At 41.5% G+C, this 24,227-nt stretch overlaps 1 protein-coding gene across 8 annotated transcripts in view; it reads right to left on the bottom strand.

Annotated features, from left to right (window-relative positions):
* The window catches only part of Adgrg2 (adhesion G protein-coupled receptor G2), a 119,581-nt gene extending 99,159 nt beyond the window's left edge, over positions 1 to 20,422 (bottom strand). For 4 of the 8 annotated variants that reach the window (XM_076562762.1, XM_076562755.1, XM_076562761.1 and 1 more), the window contains exon 1: positions 19,515 to 19,694. The gene's annotated coding sequence lies outside the window, so the exon portion shown is untranslated. Of the gene's footprint in view, positions 1 to 19,514; positions 19,697 to 20,011; positions 20,120 to 20,346 lie in introns of those variants that run through there. The other 4 variants (XM_076562752.1, XM_076562764.1, XM_076562757.1 and 1 more) reach the window with 4 other exon arrangements.
* Between the last annotated feature and the right edge of the window lie 3,805 nt (positions 20,423 to 24,227).

Here is a 24,227-nt window from a genome sequence, read left to right as displayed (position 1 = left end):
AAAATGTTTCCCATTTTTTAATGTGGGGGGAAAACATTTTTTTAACTAATTCCTCCCTTTAAGAAATGTTAATTGACTCACCAAATCTGCTAACAATGACAATTCAGTTAACGGTGTGGCAGCAGCCCAAGAAGCGGACTCAAGGAAAGCCAAAGGGAAGAAACTAGAGACCCAGCTGTATGCATGGGGGAAATTGCTAAAGTGGCTAACTCCTGTGGTCTTTGGAGCCCCAAAACCTATGGAATTTGTTGCAGAGAGGTTGCAACAAAAACTGGGATTGCAGGGTAGGGACTCTGGCCACATGTAGCTCTAGCAAGTAGCTTTTTCATGAATTCATGCCCCAAGTTGGGTGCAAGATGTAACACGAATTCTAATAGGTCTTATAATAAAAACTCATTGCCTGATATTGGGGTGATTGATGAAAGATCAGAGAGACAAAGGAACAAGCTACAGCCACATCTTACCTCTAAGACTCCTCAGCCTGAAAAAGCTTTTTGTTCCTTTCTCCTCATGCCTTATATACCTTTCACTGCTTAGCCATCATTTCCTTCCTAGTGCTGGAATTAATGGCAGGTGTGCTTTCCAAATACTGGGATTAAACATGTGAGATCTCAGGTGCTGCCTGGCTCTGTTTCTCTCCTAGACTGAGTCAATCTCATGTAGTCCAGGGTGGCTTTGAACTCACAGAGATCCAGACAGATCTCTGTCTCCCAAGTGCTAGGACTAAAGGTGTGTGCCACTACTCCCTGGCATCTATGTTTAATCTAGTGGCTTGTTCTGTTCTCTGATCTTCAGGCAAATTTTATTAGGGCACATAATATATGACCACAGTTTTCTGTGGTTTGGTGTACACTTGAGGAATTCAGTAGCTTTCCTTCAGGTTTTTGACTCATTTGAGGAGAAACTAGGTGAAGGACCTTGAGGTTAAAAGCTACTTGAGGTTAAAAGCCATGCCTAAAGTGCACAGGGTTTCTTCTGATGTGCTAATGCACATGGTCTTCTTCATCTCATAGAGGTTCTTGGTCAGGAATGTTCATCATTATAAATGAGTGAAGGGCAAATAAATGTACCATGGAAACTCTGGCTAGGCCTCAAGGCCTCACTACCAAAATTGCGGTGACCTGTCGGCAGCACCTACATATGCTAGGAACTGAAACACAGAGATCTTGGGGCCCAGCCTAGGGCTGTTGAATTGTCATGTGCATTATTTATTTTAATTAGTTAGTTAATTAATTAATTAAATTTACAGCCTAGCTGCAGTTTCCCCTCCTTCCTCTTCTCCCAGTTCCTCCTCTCCATTCCACCCACTCTGTTCCCCAAATCCACTCTGTTTCTTTTCAGGAAAGGGCAGGCCTCCCATGGATATCAACAAAACATGGCATATCAAGTTGCAGTAAGACTAAGCACCTCCCCACGAATTAAGGCTGGACAAGGTGACCCAGTATGAGTAGGGTCCTAAAAGTCAGTAAGTCAGAGACAGGCCCTGTTCCCACTGTTAGGAGTCCCATGAGAACACCAAGCTCCACAACTGTAACATATATGCAGAGTGCCTTGGTCAGTCCCATGCAGACACCCTGGTTGTTGGTTCAGTCTATGTGAGCCCCTATGAGCCCACGTTAGTTGATTCTGTGAGTTTTCTTGTGACGTCCTTGACCCCTCCGGCTCCTACAATCCTGTCCCCACATCTTCTGCAGGATACCCTGAGCTCCACGCAATGTTTGGCTGTGGGTCTGCATCTGTTTCCATCAGTTGCTGGATCAAGCCTCTCTGATGACAATTGGGCTAGGCACCAATCCCAGCACATTCCATAGGCAGAACTGTAGGTGGAAGGTTATGAGGCTGGGTTGGTTTCCCACTCCCTCCACTTGAAGACTTGCCTGGTCATAGGAGATGGCCAGTTCAGGCTACATATAAGCTACTGCTAGGAGTCTTAAGGGCAGTCATCCTTGTAGATTTCTGGGAGATTCCCTTGCACCAGGTTTTTACCTGATCCTGAAATGCCCCCCACCTTTCCAGTAGTCTCTTTCAGTAGTCTTCCCCTCCATTCCCCCTACAACAACCTGATCTCTCATGTTCCCATCCCCATCTGCCTGCACTCTACCGGGGAGATCTCTTCTATTTCTCCTTCCCAGGGATCTGGGTGTACCCCTCGTGATCTCTCCTTGTTACCTAGCCTCTCTGGGTCTGTGGATTGTAGCCCGGTTATTTTTTACTTTACAGCTAATATCCACTTATAAGTGAGTACATACCATGTTAATCTTTCTGGGTCTTGGTTACCTCATTCAGGGTAATTTTTTTTCTAGTTCCATCCATTTACCTTCACATTTCCTGATTTCATTGTTTTTAACAGCTGAGTAATATTCCATTGTGTAAATGTACCCCAAGGTGAAAATCATGCACACTAGAATTTGGAAAGTGCCACTGTAGACAATATTATTTGTTAATTGTTGCTTCTGCATAGTAAGTACACAGAGGGAAGATGTCTCACACCAAAAACAAACAATGTTTTTGTTCACTTCTACCTAGTGGGTAAAAACAGATTTGCTGAAGAAAAAGTGTCAACTTTCTGACCTAGGTGTAATCATGACAAAAGAAGGCATACTTTAGTTTCTCAAAGTCTCCTTTATATATCTCTGTGATGGTTGGTTTGGATCGTCAGCTTTTTTTATCCCCTCGTTTTTCCTTTGTTTCTTTCCTTGGCAAACTCAGCAACTGTGCCATGTCTGAGTCTTTCTAAAGCCACCCAGGTGATGAACCCATGCCTAAAGGTCTGCAGAACACGCTCAACAGTGCCAGGAGTGGTTTTGTTTGTTGTTTTTGTTTGCTTTTCAAAAGGCATAAGGAGATGAAAAAACAGAAACCAGAGTGAATTTTTAAGAAATGAAAAGGCAAACAAAATTTTCTCAAGATACTTAAAAATGATGTCTCAATATAGGTGGCTGTAATGGAATGAACAAGCATAGAAACAGATTCTTTGAAAGAAAAGAAAAGAAACAAAAATTATGCTAAAACTTAAGTTATAAAGAAAAGTTTGAGACTTTTGTGGATGTAGATGTATGTTATGTCCAAGGGTATCTACTAACCCTACATAAACTTAGAGAAGAAAAGTATTGACAACTGTGAAAAAATATATTGAAAGCATTCTTTTAGCCAGTGTCCTGGTGGAATGTATGTGTTCACCAAAAGGTATGTTAAAATGTCCCCACAGTGCTATGTGTAGAAGACAACAAGTGGAGAATAACTAATGGCCTCTCACCAGCAGAAAGGATGAACTGTGGGAGGCAGCGGATGTCACACTCAACAGCAGCGAGGATGAGCTAACTACAACTGCTCAGCATTGTGGAGGAATCTCATGGACAATATCTAGTTGAAGAAGTGAGAGCTCCTGTTTAGTACCATGCACATGAAATGTTAGAAAAACTGATGGATGGAACCTATGGTCTTTGAGATAACGTACTGGTACTTGTCAAAGGAGCATTAGAGGATTTCTGAGAGCTGCTCATGTTCTGATTCTGTATCTGCAGGCTAGCAGCAAGGATGTGGCCAGTCTGTGAACATTTTCCAAGCCATACAACTTATAATGTATATGATTTGTACTTCAATAAAGTTTAATTAAAATATGTATATATAGACTCCATCCACTTTAACAAATGAGACAAAAAAAAAGGTTCCTAAATAATGTCCATGAAATGTTAATTGACACATTTGCCTACCTCACTACTAATGGTGCTGTGTAGGTGAGAAATATTATTTACATGAATAATAGACCCAGCTCTTGGCTCATTTATGAACTGTGACTATAACAAACATTCTGCTCCATTCAGAAAACCAGATCTTACTGCATCAAAGGTAATAGGTTCTTCGATTACCTTGAACATGTAATATATTCTGTCAAAAAATTAAACATCTAGACAACAAAAGCACCAGCTGAGTTCAATTGTACTGATTTTCTTGGAAGTTTTAGAACCATATAGAGCCATGTCTAGGAGTTTAAAAAAATGCAAAGCCCAGCTCAATGTTAGGTATACAATTCAGAGACTTGAGTTAAACACTAATCTCTGGGTTCAGTCTCTAAACCCAGAAAACAAAAGCAAGATACATTGTTACTCTTCCAATCATGTCTAAAAGCAAAATCACTTTGGTATACAACCTCCCACTTTTCTTCTCTTTCTCCCCATGTCTTCAGACCTTGAATTTCAGGTACAGAAGCATGCACTCACAAACATCTTTGTTGCCCTTTCCCTAGATTGTATCACACACACACACACACACACACACACACACACACACACACACACACACACACACACTTGTGTGTAATATCACTTGTGTTATTGCAGAGTTCATGCCATAATAAACAAGGATACTATAAGAATAGTGAAGAACATTAGTTCCTTCATCATCCCCTTCTTCCTGCATCAGCATCCAGATACAGGCCTGTAGAATGGCATATGAGAGAGAAAGAGAGAGAGAGAGAGAGAGAGAGAGAGAGAGAGAGAGAGAGAGAGAGAGAGAGAGAGAACAGGAGAGGGCTCTTGCCACTGAGTCAAGCCTCATGACCTGAGTTCAATCCCCAGAACTCATATGGTGTTGGAAGAGAGCTGACTCCAAAGGGTATTCTTTGAGCTCCTCATACCTGCTGTAGTATGTGTGCTCCCATAAATAAATAAATGTAAGGAAAATTTACATGTTTGAACCCAAAGTCAACACATCAATTTGTTAAACTCTTGAAAACAGTTTTATGTTTAGGAGGGCCAAAAATAAATTAATAAATTAATTAAATATAACAGTGGTGATCTCTGGAGAAATAATACTTCCCCTTTGTCTGGAAACTTTAATTAGGATCTTCACACATAAATCTATTAGATTCCTATCTTTACCAGCATCATCTAGACTAACCCCAGACACGTGGGGGTACAATGGAAAAAAGAGAACTTTGAAGCTGGATATGGTAGTGCACATTTGTAATCCCTGCTCTCACTTCAGGAGGCTGAGGAAAGAGGCCTGAGGCAAAGCCCTGGAGAAGAAGATGGGAGGGAGGGAGAGGGAAAGGGAGAATTTACTTTGTAGTATTCATGTGCTGAAAATTATATTAGAGAGCTTAAATGTACGATTCAGTCATCGATATGTCTCAAATATCTACTATCTGCCAAACACGACTGTGGACACTAAGGATAAAAGACAACAAAAAAAATCAATACAAGCAAAGAAACAAATGGACAGTAAAGTGCAGTACCGGGGATTAAAGTCAGGTAAGAACAAGAGTGACTTAGTGGCTATTTTAGGTCAGCTCCTCAAAGAGGTACTATTAAACTGATACCTGAGGGATGAACTGGCCGGAGATAGATGAAGAGGTTGTGCAAAGAGAGCATTCAAGGAGAACAGTTAATACAAAAGGCCCCACGGCAGCTTGATGTGCTCAAAGAGTCCAAAGAGTGTGCTGGGAGGAAGGAAGGAAGGGGAAGAGAGAAGGAATAGGAGCAGCATGGCAAGGCATGGCAGAATGCAGTAATCTAGAAGTAAGTATATGCCATGATCCAATTAGATCTTCTAGCTGCTGGGTGGATATTGGAAGCCACCACGATCATCCAAGAAACAGATGGTAAAGTACAGTGATGGAGCAGGCAGAGAGAGAAATGGGAACATTTGGGATCAAATCAGATTTGTTGATGGGATGAACATAGGACGTGAATTTTGTGAGTCTGAAGTTCAAACAACTAAGCAGATGGTGATGTGAAAGTCTGACATGGGTCTTACTGAGACACAGCAGATTCTGCATGCGAGTAATAGAGAACAGATATTTTGTTTTGTTTTGGAGGTGATAAGTTTAATGTGCCTAGTAGACATCCATGCAGGGTAAGTCTTGGGTGCTGAGAAAAATCATTTCCGGGAGTACTGGAACCTATGGAGAGTCACAGGATTGAATGAGGTCATTTCAAGGGAATGTTCTGAAAGACAAGAAAGTCCCTGTACTTACAGAGGTGACAATCTCTGTAAGTTAAGGAGAGGAAGAGGGGACAAAAACAAAGAAAAACCAGACAAATATAGGCTAAATTGTGGCCAAAAGAAGTCTTTTAAAAGGGAAAAGAAAGAAAAGGAGGTGGAGAATATTTTTTAACCACTCTTCAAAATGCCTGCTAAAATACCAGGTAGGCTATCCACAGTCTCTCTCTCTCTCTCTCTCTCTCTCTCTCTCTCTCTCTCTCTCTCTCTCTCTCTCTCTCTCTCTCTCTCCAGAGCCAATCCCTAAGTCTCAGTCCCTAGTGCTGCAAAAGAACACCAGCTGCAGCCTCCCTTTCCCCTGCCCACATCCCCTGAGGATCACACAGGCCACTCCCTCCTAATCTCCCTCCCCCATTCCTCACTGTATCCTAGCCTCCAACCCCAACAGGCGTTCCCTGTGAACACACCAGCAGAGCAGACAAGTAAAACAGGGAGCACACAGCCAACACACTCTCTGAAAATCCAGAGAGGAAACAAAAACCAAGAAACATAACACTCACCCAACAAAGACAAATCCAGAAATCCACAGGTAGACCTATAATCACTCCAAACACAGATGCCTAGATGCCAGCAAATAAATACAATCAATAACACCCAGGGCAATACATCTCTACTAGAGCCCAGCTTTCCTACCTAATAGAATAGCTGTTTACAACAGGCCCTGAATATCGAAACATAGCTGAAACACAAGAAAAAGACCTTAAAACCAACTAGATGAAGATGATAGGGGTCCTTAAAGAGGAAATTAATAAATCCCTTACAGAAACCCAGGAAAACACAAACACTTGGAGTAAATGAATAAATCCCTTAATGAAAGCCAGACAAACACAAACAATTGAAGGAAACAAAATTGTTCACAACCTGAAAATGGAAATAGAAGGAATTAAGAAAACACAAACTGATGGAATTCTGGAAATGAAAAATTTAGGAATTCAAACAAGAACTACAGAGGCAAGCTTCACCAACAGAATACAAGAGATGGAAGAGAGAATTTCAGGCATTGAAGACAAGATAGAAGAAATGGATACATCAGTCAAAGAAAATGTTAAATCTAAAATGTTCCTGACAAAAATCATCCAGGAAATCTGGGACACTATGAAAAGACAAAACCTAAGAATAACAGGAATAGAGGAAGGAGACGAATCCAAGCTGAAAGGCACAGAAAATATTTTCAACAAAATCATAGAAGAAAATTTTCCTAACCTAAAGAAAGAGATGTCTATAAGGTACAAGAAACTTACAGAACACCAAATAGATTGGGCCAGAAAAGAAAGTCCCCTCAGCACATAATCAAAACACTGAACTTACAAAACAAAGAAAGAAAATTAAAAGCTGCAAGGGAAAAACAGCAAGTGACATATAAAGGCAGACCTATTAGAATTACACCTGACTTCTCAATAGAGACTTGAAAATCAGAAGGGCCTGGACAAATGTCTTGCAGACTCTAAGAGACCACAGATGCCAGCCAAGTCTACTACACCCAGCAAAATTTTCAATAACCATAGATGGAGAAAATAAGATATTCCATGATAAAGTCAAATTTAAACAGTATCTGTCTATAAATCCAGCCCTACAGAAGGTGATGAAGGAAAAGTCCAACTCAAGGAGGTTAACTACACCCATGAAAACACAGGAAATAAATAATCTCACACCAGCAAAACCAAAAGAAGGGAAACATGAACGCACGCACGTGTATACACACACACACACACACACACACACACACACACACACACACATACACATACACCACTACCACCACCACCAACAACAACAACAACTACAGCAAATTAACAGGAATCAATAATCATTGGTTTGATAACTCTCAATGTCAATGGTCTCAATTCCCCAATAAAAAGACATAGACTAACAAAATGGATTTGAAAACAGGATCCCTCCTTCTGCTGCATCCAAGAAACCCCTCAACATCAAGGATAAACATTACTTCTGGGTAAAGGGGGTGGAAAAAGATATTCCAAGCAAATAGACCTAAGAAGCAAGCTATTGTAGCCATTTTAATATCTAATAAAATAGACTTCAAACCAAAACTAATCAAAAGAGACAGGTAAGGAAGCTACATACCTATCAAAGAAAAAAGTCCACCAAGACGACTTTTTAATTCTTAATATCTATTCACCAAATACAAATGTACCCAAGTTTGTAAAAGAAAAACTACTACAGCTTAAATCACATATTGACTCACATATAGTGATAGCGGGGGGTGGGGGGGGGAGACTTTCTGAACAGAATAAGCACAGGCACTAAGATTAACAATCAATGGGACCTCATGAAACTGAAAAACTTCTGTAAGGCCAAGGACACCATCAATTGGACAAAGCAGCAGTTTACAGAATGGGAAAAGATTTTTACCAATTCCACATCAGATAGATAGAAGACTAATATCCAAAATATATAAAAGAACTCAAGAAACTAGATATAAAAAAACCAATAATCCAATTAAAAATGGGATATAGATCTAAACAGAGAATTCTCAACAAAAGAATCTCAAATGGCTGAGAAACATATGAAATGTTCAACATCCTTAGTCATCAGGGAAATGCGAATCAAAATGACTTTGAGATTCCATCTTACACATGGCTAAGATAAAAAACACAAGTGACAGCTCATGCTGGTGAGGAATATGGAGCAATAGGAACATTCCTCTATTGCTGGTGGGAGTGCAAACTTGTACAGCCACTGTGGAGATCAATATAGCAGTTCCTCAGAAATTGGGAATAGATCTATCTAAAGAGCCAGCTATACCACTTTTGTGCATATATCCAAACGATGCTCCATCCTACCACAAGGACATTTGCTTAACCATCTTCATTGCAGCTTTATTCATAATAGCCAGAACCTAGAAACAACCTAGATGTCCCTCAACTGAAGAATGGATAAATAAAATGTAGTACATTTACACAATAGAGCATTACTCAGCTAATAAAAAAATGACATCATGAAATTTGCAGCCAAATGGATGGAACCAGAAAAAATCATCCTGAGTGAGGTTACTCAGACCCAGAGAGACAAATATGATATGTATTCACTTATAGGTGGCTATTAGACATTAAGAAAATGATAACCAAGTTATAACCCATAGACCCAGAGAGGTTAGGTAAAGAGGAGGAATGTAAGAGGAATGCATAGATCTCCCTGGAAGGGCAAAATAGAATAGATTTTTTGGGTAGACTGGGGGTAGGTGGGGAAGGGAGCAGAATGGATCAGGTGGTGGGGAGATAGAAAGGAGGGAGGGAGTGCCAGGAGAGATGGCTGGAATTATGGGGCATTTGGGGGGATGGTATGGAAACCTAGTGCAGTGGAAACTTCCTGGAAATCTATGAAGGTGTTCCTAATGAGGACGCCTAGTAATGGGTGATATGGAGTCTCAGCTGGCCATCTCTTGTAGCCAGGCAAAGCTTCCAGAGGAGGGACTGGGTTGCATTCAATTGAGTTGTTGGCCAAAAGGGTCCCATGGAAATCCCCAAACAATCTAGGCTGTTGATAAGACAATGAGTTTCTCTCTGCAAACAGTGGGGCCCCATTGTGGAGGACAACACCCACACAACTTACTGAACATGAAGAAGTAGAGCCGGTGCCTACATTGGGCCTTCACCCTACATTCTAGTCTCTTTGGCATGGGAAGGTAGGCTGCAGGCTTCCAAAAGAGAAATATAAACACCAATCCAGCCACAAAACCTTTGATCTACAATCTGTTCTGCCTGCAAGATATGCTGGGGTAATGGTGGTACAGAACTTGTGGGAGTAGCCAAGCAACATCTAATTTGACTGAGGGCCTGTTCCATGAGAAGGAACCCATACTCAACACTGGGTAACCAAGAACCAGAGACTAGATATCCCAGAGTCGTCAGGTTAAACCAAATACTATTAGTCTAAAAAAATGTATCAATAAGATGACTGCCAATGATATTCTGCTATGCTCATAGATTGGTGCCTTACTCAGTCATCATCAGAGAAACTTCTTCTGGTAGCAGATGGGAATAGATACAGAGACCCATAGCCAGATGTTATTTGGCAAAAGTCTAAATGTGAGGTGTCCATCAAATTCCTCCTCTCAGAGCTCAGGGAATCCAAAAAAAGAGGAGGCAAAAAGATTATAAGAGCCAAAGAGGATGGAGAACACCAGGAGAACAAGGCCCTCTGAATCAATTAAGCAAGGCACATATAAACTCACAGAGACTGAATCAGCAAACCCAGGGCCTATATGGGTCTACATCAGGTCCTTTGTGTATATATTATTAATGGGTGATATTGCTCTGTATGCTGTGAATGTGTTGCTCTTATTGGTTGATAAATAAAATGCTGATTGGCCAGAAGCCAGGCAGGAAGTATAGGCAGGATAAGCAGACAAGGAGAATTCTGGGAAGAAGGCTGAGTGAGGAGATGCCAGCCTGCCATCCAGGGAGCAGCATGTAATGGCACACAGGTAAAGCCACAGAACACATGGTGACAGATTAACAAAAATAGGCTGAGTTTAGGTGTAAGAGCTAGTCAGTGGTAGGCCTGAGCTAATGGCCAAACAGTTTTAATATGTGCCTCTGTATGTTTACTTGGGTCTGAGTGGCTGTGGGACCAGGAAAACTTCAGCTACATATTATAGCTATTAGCATTGTATTTTAATGGGATTTGTGACTGTGTGAATGGGTGGGTCTCTGATTCTTGTGCTTGCTCTTGAGGCTCTTTTCCTTCTGTTGGGTTGCCATGTCCAACTATAATATGAAAGTTTTTGCTTCATTTTATTGTATTTTATTTTGTTATGTTTTGTTGTTATCTCTTAGAAGCCTGTTCTTTTCTAATGAGAGACAGAAAGGGAGAGGACCTGGAGGGGTGGGGGGGAGGAGAAACTGGGAGGAATAGAGAGAGGGGAAACTATAACCAGGATATATTGTATGATAAAAGATTATTTTTTTTAATAAAAAAATGAAAAAATGAGAAATGCTCTTTAATGTCAAGCATGGTAAGTTGGGGAAGTGATGGCTGTACTTGGTGATGTGGAGCTTATCAGGGACTGAGGATAGCCTCTAACCCCAACTGGATCACATGAGGAGAAAATATAGAGCAATTTGGTATAAGCATCCTTTGAAGAATTCCTCTGAGAAGTGACTAGATGGAGAGGAGATGGGCAGCTATGGGAGAGAGTGGATATTAGAACATAAGTATAAGCTTATAGAAATGGTACAGAAAAAGGGTTCATTAAAGAAAGAATCAAACAGAACAAAGAACTAAGTTTGAGGGCTGGGGATATAGCTCAGTAGTAGAATATTTGCCTACCATATATAAAGCACCCCCAGTATTAGAAAAAAAAAGTCCATCACAATTGGGCAACCAAAGTAAGCATGTATGTTAATAAATTATAAACCATTAAAACATAAGAATTCATGAGTTTCTATCAATAATAAATAAATGAATATATAAATAAATAAATAGGGGAGACAGTATGGCTCTTGCCTAGACCAGCTAGAGTTAGAAAAAAATCATTATTTTCTACCATCACATTAAAGATTGATCATGCAAAAATCATCACTAAAGCTAGACAAAAGTATTAATGAGGAGCAGAACATTGGTGTCTTTCCAAAGCTTGTTCATTTTAAAGGAAAACACAGTAACTGCAGCTATCCAGTGAGTAAATAATACAACACCTTCGCTGGGTGGTCACAATTATCATCACCAATAAAGAGGAGATAAGCAACATGAGTCTCCAAGATGCCATGCCCTAAGAAGGACACATCATCTTCTGTGCAATATTCTGGCCTAAAATGTACAACCTATGTCTGATGACAAGATACACTAGATAAGCACAAATGAGGAGTATTTTATCTCTAAAAAGATGGAGCTAGGGAGATAGCTCAATTAGTAGAGTGCTTGCCTAGCATGCACAAATCCCTGGGTTCAATCCTTAGTTAAACCAGGTCTGTTGGAGGCACACTCCTATAATCTCAACACTTGGGAGTGAAGACAGGAGGGTGAGAAGTTCAAAGTTATCTTTAGCAACATCAGGAATTCTAAGCCAGACAGACTTGCATGGGACCCATAAACAATCAAATAATTAAATGAGAGGGCGTGGTATCTGTATTCATCATAAGTATCATTATCCTTTAAAAGATATAAAAAGGTTGATGTATGGCACACACCTTTACTTACAGCACTTGGGAGGCAGATCTCTATGAGTTCCAGGACAGCCAGATCTACCATGTCTTTCGAAAAGAGAAAAAGAGAAGAGGAGATGGAGGGAGGGAAGGAGGGAGAGAGGGATAAAGAAAAAGAAAGACTGCAAAAATAACCCAGACTAAAAATGACTAAGAGGCAGGACAAGTAAATGCAATAGCAGTCCTAAATTGAATCCTGTACTAGAAGAAAGAGGTGCTGCATAGGACTTTATCAAGTCTAGGGTCAAAATTGAAATAGAAATAGTAGATTAGATAATACTATTTTATCAGTGTTAAACTTACTGAATCGATAGCAGCACTGTGGTGATGTAAGAGAATACTCTTAGTGTTAGGAAAGTCACAAGTAAGTATTTGGGAGTAAAGGGTCATGGAGTGTGTAACTGATTTTCTAGTGATTCAGAAATAAATGTATGTGCTTATGCAGATAGTTATCTGGATTTTTAAAAAGCTAACATTTTACCATATTTCCCTTATCTTTTGCATTCTTAACCTTGCACATACATTTATTTCTGAACCACTAGAAAATCAGTTACAGACTCCATGGTCCTTTATTCCCAAATACTTAAGTGTGAGGGTCCCCTGGCAGTAGATTCAGTATCCATCCCTGGTGTATGAGCTGGCTTTTTGGAGCCCACTACCTATGGTGGGACACCTTGTTCAGCCATGCAAGGGGAGGGGCTTATACCTGCGTCTACTGAATGGACCAGGCTCTGCTGACTCCTGTGACCTTGTTGGAGAAGGGAATGGGGTGGGTTGAGGAGGAAGGCAGGAGGGACAGGAGGAGGGAAGAGAGGGGGAATCTGTGGTTGGTGTGTAAAATGAATAAACAATTTCTTTAAAAATCCAGATAAAGTGTACATTGGCATTTCCAGAGCCCAGAAAAGACATAGCTGTGACACAACAGTGGCATCTCATTCACAGTTTCACAGTAATGGTGGGGAGCGCTGTGAGTATTTCTACAAATATGAGTGTGTTGGAAGTTTGGATGGTGCAGATATGAAGAGATTCCTATCTAGTGAGCTCAAGACAAGTGCAAAAAAAACAAAAGAAAGTGTAAAACAGTTCTTCTGGAGCACTAGAAGACAGAGCCAGTGCGCAGCAGGATTGCTAGGCAATGCTGGGGACGCATGAAGGTCTGCTAAGGTGAAAACTGGCCCCAGATATTGCTGTTTATGTTTTAAACTCCTCACGTGATTCTAACAGACAGACAGCTTTCAGAAGCTCTGTGCCAAGGCGAAGTTTCTCTACCTCATCACTAATGACAAATGAGCAAGGGACATTCTTTATGGGGAGTAACCTGTGCATTATATGATGTTCAGCAGCAGCTTTGGCCTCTACCTACTAGGTGCCACTTAGGACAACAAAAATGTCTCCAGACATTGCCAGAAACAACTCCATGTTGAGAATCAATATGCTAAGAGAGCAGAAACCATAACTATAAATACATAAAGGCCAGGGATTGGTCTCTTTCCATCAGGGGTTCCAGGGAGTGAAGTCAGGTCATCAGGCTTGCCTACCAAGCACCCTTGTTTACTGAGAACTCTTGCTTCTGCTAGGAGCGTTGTTAAGTCCATGGGCTTCAGAATCAAAACCCAGATCTACTACTTGTCTTCTGTATGACCATAGACAAGGTACTGAATTTCTCTGGGCCTCAGTTTTCTCTTCTGTAAAGTAATAAGATTCTTGCCTCAGGTAGCTGGGAGGAGTAAATGAAGTCATACAAACAAAGAAGAAAGAGTGTGCCTACTAGGCAAGTAGCAGCTGCTGGCCATCATTGCTACTATTGCAGAGTCGGAAATGTAGTGGCTACCACAGGGGTGTCTGCTAGTTAATGAACTGCTCCCCCTAGAGTGGTTCTCAATCTTCCTAATGCTGCAACACTTTAACACAGTCCTTCATGTTGTGGTGACCCCCAACCATAAAATTATTTCATTACTGCTTCGTGACTGTAATTTGACTACTGTTATGAATCATAATATAAACATCTGATATGCAGGATATCTGATATGCAGCCCCCACAGGAATCACGACCCTCAAGTTGAGAACCACTGCCCCAGAGTATACTCAACACTTAATCTAAAGAAAATTCCACACTAACTCTGCTCAGAAGGGTATAGCATATTGAGTTCCTCTTAGAATCCATATCTTCTTTCTTATAGATCCTAGGCATGATTCTAAACATTTGTGTTGTCATTCAACATTCAACACATATTTTATGAGTACCTCCTATGACCCGTTAGTATTCTAGATCTTGACAACAGTGACAAAAATATACAAATTTCTTGCCCTTTTGGAACTTGCATTTTATCAAGGGGAAAAGTGTGGAATCAGTAGACAAACTGATTTAATAATAGAGTTACAGGTAATAAATAGTGTTATCACTATGATCCAAAGTGGGATAAGAGCAGGGATCTCTCCAGAATTAGGTGAGACTGATGTTTAGAAGGAGGGTTTGAGAGGACTCTAGTGAAACCAGGAATCAAGCCACGGGACTATCTGGTAAAATGGTGCTCCAGGCAGGAAGCACAGCATGGGCAAAGGCTGGCAGGCAAATATGTGGTTTAGATGAGAAACAGTGTGGTGGCCAGTGTGCTTGCAGAAGTGTAAGAAGAGAATAGATAAAGGAGGCTACAGTGGGCACCTAGAGATGGATCTTAATTGTGGTAAGAAGTCATGAGAGAGTTTTGAGCTATGGAATTATGAGACTGCCTTTACTGACTAGTCTGTGGGGTCAAGAATGAACTCTGGTTTAGTTACATGATCTTTAGAGAAAGAAAAATGAGTAGTTGTCTCTAGATATCTCACTTTGTATCACAGCACAAGTTAATAGAAAAATGAATGTGTCTTGGATACAAACCAGAAGAACCCAGTGAACTAAAAAATAAATATTTAAATTAAATTTTAAAAATTATTTATTATTATTTTGTGTGTGTTTCTGTGTGTGATGTGTGTGTATGAGGGGGGAGAGTTGGGGGAGGAGAAGGAGGAGGAAAATGGAGGGGGAAGAGGAAGAAGGAGAAAGAGGGAAGGAAGGAGGGAGGGAGGGAAGGAGGGAGGGAGGGAGGGATGGAGGGAGGGAAGGAGGAAAAGAGAGAACCAGTGCATTCACATGTACCATGGCAGGCATGTGTAGGTCAGAGGTAACTGCCTGAAATGGGTTTTCTCCTTCCACTGTGGGTTCCAGGAATTGGATTTACATCATCAGGCTTGCATGGCAATTACCTTTACTTGCTGAGAAATCTTGCTGGCCCCCAATAAAGCAGTACTTCACAAACTGTGCCAGGAAATTACATGAGAGCATGATCAAACCAACTTAGAAGATCACAATCATGTTGAAATAATAGAGGACAGATGGGAGAGAATGGAAAATAATCAGAATATAATGCATACACTTTGAAAGATTTTGTTTCAATTATATACAGATATACTTGAACAGGAGTTGAATATAAAATACATTTTCACTGAAAATAGTGGCTAGGGAAATTTGAAAAATACCACAAAGCTATTGTGTTCATACACATATATGGTTAAAACAGTCCCTTTACTTCCTCCCTCCCACACTGTCCCCAGTATACATCCATGAGAACATTATTAAAATTCTCCATGGATGAGTTCTTCATAATCTGTCTAAATAAAGCCATTTGCTTTAATTCTATATGAACTTCTCCAAGAAAATCAATATTGAACCCACAAAGCCAGAAAGACAACTGGCCACAAACCTGTTAGGTTTTCAGTGAATAAAATAATTCCAATCACTACAATAAAATTTCAAATTAAACTTCAGACTTTAAACAAGCTAAAAATGTTAAGGAATGTTTCAAAGATAAGAGTAGCCACTGGAACTTTACAACACAACAGAACTTTTAGAAGACTTCCTACTCAAGTCAGACACTGCTGCTCAACGTTATTCTAGAAGGAATCCAGGTCACTAAGACAAAACAGAATGAGGTAAAAATACTAGGAGCGGATCCCTTAATTATTGCCATTCAAAGACAAATTGGAGGCACTGATATCAGAACGTCAAGATCATACACAGCTACATACTGAGTTCAAGTTTGAATCTAGTCTTGGATACATGAGACTCGGTCTCATAAAAAAAATTAAGAGGCCTATAGTATAGTATTAGTATAAGAGAGTCACATCAATAAATGGAACACAATAGAGAAATTAAAATAAATACACATATGTAGTCCATTTCAAACAAAGGAGTCAAGAAGGTATCACGGAAAGGGAGGAGAGTCTTTTTATCTAATGATGTTTCAACTGGATATTTATATGTAAACAGCAAACCTTAACTATCATTTTATATAAAATTAGCAATAAAGTCATACGTGTGTGTGTGTGTGTGTGTGTGTGTGTGTGTGTGTGTGTTGAGGTAATGACTAGAAAAGATACAGTGATGTACTCAAAACATAACGTGAATAAAATAAGATGACGTGACCCAGCTGTTTCTCTGAAAGGCAAAACCAAACCAAACCAGGGGCAACAGCAAGCCCATATAATTAGTAACGGCTTGAGATAGTGGTGCTTTCAATGTACAATTAAAAAACAAACATGAGCAAAACCATTTACAAATAAAATAAACCAATAATACCAAGCACCAAGCACCTGAACTTCTCATTCATCAATGGCAGGAAGGAAAACTGAACAACACAAGCTGAGGGTGGAAGTGAGTGGTGGAGCACTCACTTAGCATGTGTGAGGCCCTAAGTCCGATCCCAAGTACTACAAAATGAACAAACAAACAAACAAAATGCTATAACCACTCTGGAAAAGTTAGACAGGTTCTTAAAGTTAGCTTACCATTCAAAACAGCAACCTTATTTTCAAATATTAAACCAAGTGAAATGAAAATGTACATTCACACAAAATGCTATCTATGAATGTTTATATTGGCTTTATTCATAACCCTCAAGAGTTGATGAGTGAATAAGGTATGGAGTACCAGTCAGCAATAGAAAGAACAGATAATGGAAATACTCACTAACATGGATAAAATCTCAAATGTATTGCCTTAGGTAACAGAAGTTAGACTCAGAAGGCTATATAGTATACGATTTCATTCATGGACCAGCATGGAAGACAAAATTATAGGAACTGAAAGTTGTGGGAGAGGTTGAATACAAAGAATCTATGGGGAAGTTTCGGGGCTAATGGAGTTTTATATTTAGGTGGTAGTTACATGACCATATGTGTTTTTAGAATTTTACACTATAAAGATGATTTTTTTGTAAATAAGTTATACATAAATTTAACAAAAAAACACAAAGTAGACTCAAGAATTAAACAGATTTATAAAGTGGAAGTGTTCACCAGAATCTTTTAGGGAAGTTATTTTATGTTTTTTTCCCCCAAATGTTCCAACTACACCACCTCCCACCATGCCCCAGAGGTAAGTTCCACACAGATTAAAGAATTATGTGTCTCTGAAAGCATAAACATTAAGAAAAAACACTTGTTCTTGACGTAGGTACCTTTCCCAGGCTTTTACTGAGGGCAGACATATGTTATGATATCCCCCACCTCCCTGAGTCCCTAGAATGACTGCATCAGCCATGGAAAATCAGCTTCTTTGCTGGCTTTCCATAACACCTGAGCAAACTTACTTTGCCATTTCTGGAAGACACCTCATGGTACCAAAAACAGTGGATTTCCTGGCCAAACCCACCAATGAAATTCCATTTCTCCAATTTTTTCTCCCTCTGCTAAGCAGACCCATATCCATAATTAGTAGCATTTTTTTTTCTTTTCTGTATTTCTAACATTTTGTTTCTCCTGAAAAAATACACACACCTTCAGTTTGTGTGGGGGGGGCAAGAATGATTCACACACAGAACACTGATGCTGACCCTATGTTTGCTCAATGCCTTGCAGTAGCTAAACTGTCTTAGCTCCACTGAATGAAGGTCACCTTGCAGGGATGGGGGAACGATAAAAGCAGAAGGGAATCCGATCAGGGCTGGCATGGTGCTGAGCCCATGGAAAACAATATCCCTGAAGAGCTACAAAATTTGGGCCACTTTTATCTTCCAGCTTTGTGGTTGACCCATACAAGCAGCCAAAGGAAGCGATGTCCAGTTCATTCTAGAGCTCACCTAAGCAAAATGTTATGAGCCACTAAAGACTCCCCAAATAATTTGGAAACAGCACACACTTTTTCAGTTGACTTCCAGATTATTTTGACACCACACTTAATCGTATCATGTACTAACAAACTCTTTTTTGTTTGTTTGTTTGTTTGAGACAGGATCTCACATAGCCAAAGCTGGCCTTACATACACTACATAGCCAAAGATGACCTTGAACTCCTGATCCTCCTGCCTCCACTTCCCCTGAGCTGGGATTATAGATAGACACCACCATGTCCAGCCATAATCAAGTTCCTTTAAAAATAATGATGCTCTTGATGCATTGTTACTAATTAATATTAACAACAAACAAATGCAACAAATTCTGCCACACCATGCATGACTAGGGGGTCCATACTCATAATTTACTAAAGCTAGCCAAAGAGACGTTCAGAAAGATCAGAATAACTGCAGAAGCTAACCTAATAAGTCTTTTCTCATCATCACCCACCACATTGAACCCTAATCAGACACAGTTCCACTGAGACAGGATCCACTACATAATTTGTGGAGCCCAGAACAACAACAACAAAAAAATTGGAGATCTTTTGTTTTAAAAAAAAAATGTGAAGTGTCATCATGGCATTAAACCAAGTGCAGGTAGCAAGCCCTTGAAGCTGGGGAGGCTTTGTTATTGGAGCCTCTCATCGGCTAGAAAGTTGGAAAGAAAAGTAGAACATTTCACTATTAGTCCAGTAGCAATTGATTAACCTTTTTCATAGCATGTGTGTGGTTTAGAGACGGGATTGGGAAGTCTTAGGATTTTTGTCTTGTCTCCTCGCCTCCCATTTTTGCTTCAGCTTTTCAGCCTGTTGGACAAAAAGCAGTTCTGTAGAGCCTGCCACAGAGCGTGGGCCATAAGCTACAGTACCATCTGAGAGCTTGGACAGAAATGCAGACTCTTGGGTCCCACCCCAGACCTACTGAATCAGAACCTCCTTTTTAAAAGCTCCCCGGGGGATTCATACATTTGTGCCAGGCCAGACTAGAAGTGTTCCCGTACAAGCAGCCACGGGACACTTTGGTGTCATGCTTCCTGTGTCTCATGTGAGGCGGGCCAGCTCTTTCTCCCTCTCACTTTCTATATTGTTCTTGAGTTTTGAAAGCCAAGCTCCAGTGGAAACATCCCAAGACCACTAGCCTCTTTTCAGCTGATAACCATCCCTTGGTTCTAAGATGCTGGTCCATCCCCTTGTACCTGGGGCCACCTGTTCTGGGCCCTGCCTGCTGGTGGTGTGCCCAGCCGTCCTGGGTCCTAGGCGCATCTACATTCCTTCAGTATCTTCGCACCCACTTGCCAGACATGGTAAACCATGTCCCAGGAAGTCCCCGTGTCAGCAGATCGCCCTCCGGAGTAAGGTTCATAGCTTCTTTGCCCAGAGGTGTGGATAGGGTCTGAGATCATTTAAAACTTTGCGATTTGCAGCCCCCCCCCCCGGGGGGCGGGGGAGCATAGCTTCGCCCTTTTCCTACCACATGCACTTTCCCACTCTGGGACCGCTGGGCTCCGTGCTTTGCCTCTGCCTTTCAAGACGGCCCCAAGAGCTCCAGCTCAGAGCCGCCAACCCAGTGAGCAACACGGTCACCCTCCTGGTCATCGAGCCCACCGGGGCCCACGGCCCGTTGTTGGCTCAGCAGCTTAGGTCTTAGGACCCCTCGGGGCTCAGATCCCCTTTCTCGGCGCCACACACTTACCTGTGGGTCTCCGCGACGGGCTGGCTGCTGGCGCCCTCGCGCCCTCCTTTTCCCCTTTCCGTCGGGCTGCGTCCCTCCTCCTCCTCCCTCCCGCGGGCCGGGCGCCGCCCCCGCCGCTCCCGGACCACTCGCCCGCCTGCTCTGCAGCTGCCCGGCCCGGCGTGGCGCGGCGGGCGCCCGGCGGCGTGGCGGGGCTGGGCGTGGAGGTGGGGAGCGGGCGGGGCGCCGACATAGGGAAGCAGCCCCGCGAGGAGCCTCGGTGGTGGGGAACCCCTGGGATGCTGGGCAGCTATCCGGGTGCGCTTCCCCACTCCAGCCTCCACCCAGCGACTTACCTTTAGGGGGCTCCTTGATCCCCAAAGGCCTGGTCCCGCTACTTTGAGTGCCACAGGCTCATGATAGGTGGGAACCCTAGTCCTTTGCCAGAATATTCCTGAATGCAGAAACCAGACCTCCCCAGAGGGGCGGGGTGGGGATTGGAGACACTGGTAAAAGAGAAACATATTGGGTAAGGACTGGGCTCAGTGATTTCTGAAAGAAGCTATGTAGTTCATAGTTCATGTAGTTCACCGGGTAGCTAGAAACTAGGGGTCCTCATCGTTCCTCTGCCTGTTGGGGGACGGGGGCAACACTGTGGGCAGGGTGGCACTATAGGATATTGCCTTGGCTCCCTGTACCTTTTCCCACTGTCAGCTTCTCCACCTTCAAAGAATAAAAACTAAACCTGGAAAACACAGGTCACTTAAGCAACTTGTCAAAGTACCCTCATTTAACAGATGGAATTCTGGAGCATGGCTTCCACAGTATTGAATCTTACGTAGAGGCAGGGAGAAAATATAAGCCCTCTAAATCCCCTTTCTGGCTCCTTGAGTCAAGCGATGCCTATAGCGGCAAAGTGCTTTACGATATGAAAGCACAGTTCTGCTTTCTTAAAACTTGCAGGAGAATGCAGCATTCTTTTCTTTATGGCCCAAATTGGATTTTGAATTGTATTCACAATCCTGGAGATGTGATATTTACAAAAGGCAGATCTGCAGAGCAGAGAGGCTCACTCTGCCATATTAGCCACAGTGGAGCTCCAGGGATATATTCCACCTGGCAGGAGCGGTCAAATTTGTTTTGCAAACACCAAGTTATTAATGCTCACAACATTCTAGCTGGAGAAATGAATGGGTAATGTTTTCAGACAGACTTTTGAGTGGTTGGATTCAGGGGGAGTTGATTAAGAGCAGGAAGCTCATCCAGGTTACATAACAGGCTACAAGTTGGAGCTGGAGGGAGGTAGTGTATTTAATGAACAGATTGTCATTCCAAAGGGTTAAACTGGTTCTGTTTGGTTTACATGTTTGCCTTATTATAAAACAGACTTCATACTGCAGAGACCCACAAGCATTCTCATACAAAGCTAGTGGGGATGTAATTTGCTTCTAGCACTTTGGAACTCTGGCAGAATATATCCAAACTGAGCACCACTATTGCATGGTGAGCAATTCCCCTTCTAGATGCAGCCACCACAGAAACGGGGTTGTATGTTTACCAAAGAAGATGAGCTGGGATACCACACTACTGTATTTATGCTAATTAGAAAATGCCCAAATGCCCGTTGGCCCAGCCTGGTAATATAATCCCAGCTATTCTGGAAACAGAGGCAGGGGCATGGCAAATTCAAGGGAAGGCCAGTATGGGCTACAGAGTAAGTTCAAGGCCAGTCTGGGCAATTTAGTGAGAGCCTCCTCCAAAGAAAAAGTAAAAGGAAGGCTGAAGATATGGCCTAGTGGCATTGGCACTTGCCTCTAGCATCTGTGAGGACCTAAATCCAATCCCTCCACTGAAAAAAGAACGGGGACTGAAATGTGGTGAAGGTGGTGATGGTATTGCCACAAACCAGGATACCAAGCTACCAATGAGAATGTATGAAGCACTGCTGTGCTGAGCATGGCTGGAACTCATGAAGAAAGAGAGTAAAGGGAGGCAAACAGTCGTAAATGTTGATTCTGTCTCAATAACGACTAGAACAGGCAGCACTAATATGTACTATCAGGAGTCAGGCTAGTGGTCGCTAGTGAACTGGAGGGGAGTTTCCGGCACAGATAAGAAGGGTTGGCAGGGTTCAGATACTGATCTTGACCTGGGTGCTGGTCACATGGATTTACTTGTTACATTTGTGAAAACTCGTTGAACTGCTCACCTGTAGTATGAACACTTACTGGATACAGGTCTCACTTCAATGAAAAGTTAAAATATGGGTTTCTCATATTAAAAAATGTTTACATTGTTAAAAGAAATACACAAAAATAAGTATGCTTTCCCTTTAAACAAATTGCTATGAAAAAAAAAACACTTAAAGGAAATATGCCTCAAAAACAAACATGAGTCAGTCCCTACCCTAAAATTAAAAATTCACATTTTGACCCACTTCCAGCCACTTGCATTGTCTTCTTGACTCACAGATCAACGTCATTTTGACAGCAGCTAAAGAAGAGGAAAATGGCTAGGACCCGAGGCCTCCAGTCAGAGGCGGAGAGCTCTCTGTCCTTCCCAGGAAGCAGTTCTGACTACCTGCCTCCTACTCAGCGACTGTCTGATAACATAAAGGAAGACTGTGGGTGGTCAAGATTCCTGGTTAAATATTTATCCAAAGTAACCAGAGAGGGGGTAACTTTGGCCTTTACCCAACAGATTCTTTGAGCTGGTGGCAGAGTTTGATTACCAGGCACAGCACAATTAACAAATAGAGCAGAGACTGAGAAGAGAGAGTAGGTACCCTTGTATCCTCTCACTGGAGGGCCCTATAGTCTCAGGTCTAGGTCAGGGATATGGCATAGGAGGACAGCCCTCAGCTGTACTCCTTAGGACTTTAAATGCAGTTGACCTGTGGCCAGATAGTGTGCGGACATAACATAGGATGCTCTAAAACAGATTCATTATTTACCAAAGGCAGAAGAGCATGGCAGGAACATGGGGGTCTGGCACCAGTGAAGACAGTGGGCTGATGATACAGAATATGAAACAATCAAAATAAGCAGCTAACATTTTTAGATTTTCACATACTTTATATTTCCATAATTTCCCAGGGCAACTCACAGTGAGAAGTGCAGATGAAAAAAAAATTGAGGCAAAAAAACACTGACTAGCTTCTCTCAACATCCAATCATCCCTGAAAACAAATATACAAGTAATATTATACAGACTTGACAAGTTATATTTAGGAATATATATGTATATACAAATACATATATGCATATAACAATAATTAGTGTAAAAAGAGTTCTTAAATTTGAAGGAGAGTAGGGAGGGTGTATGGGATGGTTTTGAGGGGGGAAAGGGAAGGAAGAAATATTGTAATTAAGCTATAACCTCAAAATTTTTTTTAAAAAAGATGTCACTATGTTAAGAAAAACAAAACAAACGAAAACACCTTACAAATAAACATTATTTTGTACATACAAGTTCAGTGAAGAAAGCTTAGGTTATAATGAAGTAACAAACAGCACCCAGAGTATCAGTGGTTAATACAGCAAAAATTTACTTCTTATAGTAATGTGTTCATCAGTGAAGTAGAGACTCAAGTATGTACTCAGAGCTTTTTGGGGCTGAGGGAGGGCATTCTGAATCAAAAGCATCTTAGATGCCCAGTCTAGAATTGATGTATACCATTTCTGCTCTGACTTATCAATATAAGTGTTTACATATTGTACCCAGAGGGTCAGGGGATACAAGCCCAGGAAGAGAAGAGTTGGAGATACTTGGGGGAACATCACTAATGATTACTGCACCTGCTGATTCCAGACCCTGAACAGAAAAGGAGAACAAGAAGTGGCCTTGGCCCTCTAGGTATTCACCCCCAGTCAAAGCAAAGTGGTCTTATTGACAGTGATAAAATTCTCCCTTTCTGGTGTAGGCGTTGGTAGATCTAGGTGAGAAATTCGTCACTGCCAACTTGAGTGAAGTAATCGTGTGATACAGAAACATTTTTCTTCAGAACATTTTGTTAGCGGTAATGGTGGTAAGCTGATTTCACAATGGAGGAGATAAATAAATCATGCATTCTCCTGAGGGGCAAGAAGGCCCTCTTTTGTTAAAAAAAAAATCACTGAATGAAGACAGTTGGGTATGCTGTCACTTTGTTCAATGAAAGTTACAAATGGCAGTTTAATGAAAAATGAAACCAGACTTTGGCCTAAACCAAGATGAGGATGGTGGGACCAACCCTTTC

Source organism: Peromyscus maniculatus, chromosome X, assembly GCF_049852395.1.
Source record: "Peromyscus maniculatus bairdii isolate BWxNUB_F1_BW_parent chromosome X, HU_Pman_BW_mat_3.1, whole genome shotgun sequence".
In the NCBI taxonomy this organism is placed as follows: Eukaryota; Metazoa; Chordata; class Mammalia; order Rodentia; family Cricetidae; genus Peromyscus; species Peromyscus maniculatus.
The sequence above is the reverse complement of the archived record's forward strand: the minus strand, read 5'-3'. Positions and strand labels throughout refer to the sequence as shown.